The 809-nt window shown below is 28.2% G+C and overlaps 1 pseudogene; it reads right to left on the bottom strand.

Annotated features, from left to right (window-relative positions):
- Positions 1 to 295, bottom strand: part of LOC111474352 — a 1793-nt pseudogene extending 1498 nt beyond the window's left edge.
- Positions 296 to 809: the final 514 nt, after the last annotated feature.

Here is an 809-nt window from a genome sequence, read left to right as displayed (position 1 = left end):
ATGTCATAAAAAATCAATAAATATATTTTAAAACATAACTTTCATCAAATTTATAGAAAATATAAATATTCAAACTTATTAAAAAAAAATGTGTTTTTTCAGAAATTAATTAATTTTTGTAATATATGTGTGTGTGTATATATGGAAATGTGGGACCCAAAATTAAGGGATGGGTAATCCAATCCATTAGATGAATGTGGTTCGGCTGAAAAGGACTAGAGAAAAGGGCCAAAGATGGTGCCGGTTTCAGTGACGTCATCTTTCCGGTAGTTGTGGTTGCTCTAGCAATCACCATTATCCAATCAAATTTTGACAAATGGTATTTATTTAATTTTTTAAAAAATAAATAAATCGTTTTTAAAAATGGCATTTATTTTCTTGACAATAGAAAGCTTTTGAAAACCATTTTTAGTTTTTCAAAACATAGGTAAAAATCAGATCACAAAACAAAAGAAAACCCTAAACCAAATGGTTATCGAACAAAACCGTTCTTTAACTAAGAATTTAAACGAAGTTGTAAATATAAACAAACATGATCTTCAAAAGTCGGATAGTTATCAAATGAGGTCTAAATTATATAGCTATGAAATTAGCAAAAATAAATTTATATAGCTACGAGATGACCTAAATTCATAATCCAAACCTAAACGAACCTATTTAGTTTTTGTTTTTCTTGGGAATGCTTTTAGGGTTTGATTTTAGGGGTCACAAGATCAAATCATATATTATGACAGAAATAAGAAAAATTAATGAGGAAAGAGAACTGATCTGAGTGGATAACTGATGATGTTCATCCATCTGCATTGTAG

The sequence above is a fragment of the Cucurbita maxima genome, unplaced genomic scaffold (genome assembly GCF_002738345.1).
Source record: "Cucurbita maxima cultivar Rimu unplaced genomic scaffold, Cmax_1.0 Cma_Scf00324, whole genome shotgun sequence".
NCBI classification, from domain to species: Eukaryota; Viridiplantae; Streptophyta; class Magnoliopsida; order Cucurbitales; family Cucurbitaceae; genus Cucurbita; species Cucurbita maxima.
This window is presented reverse-complemented; position numbering and strand designations above follow the sequence as displayed.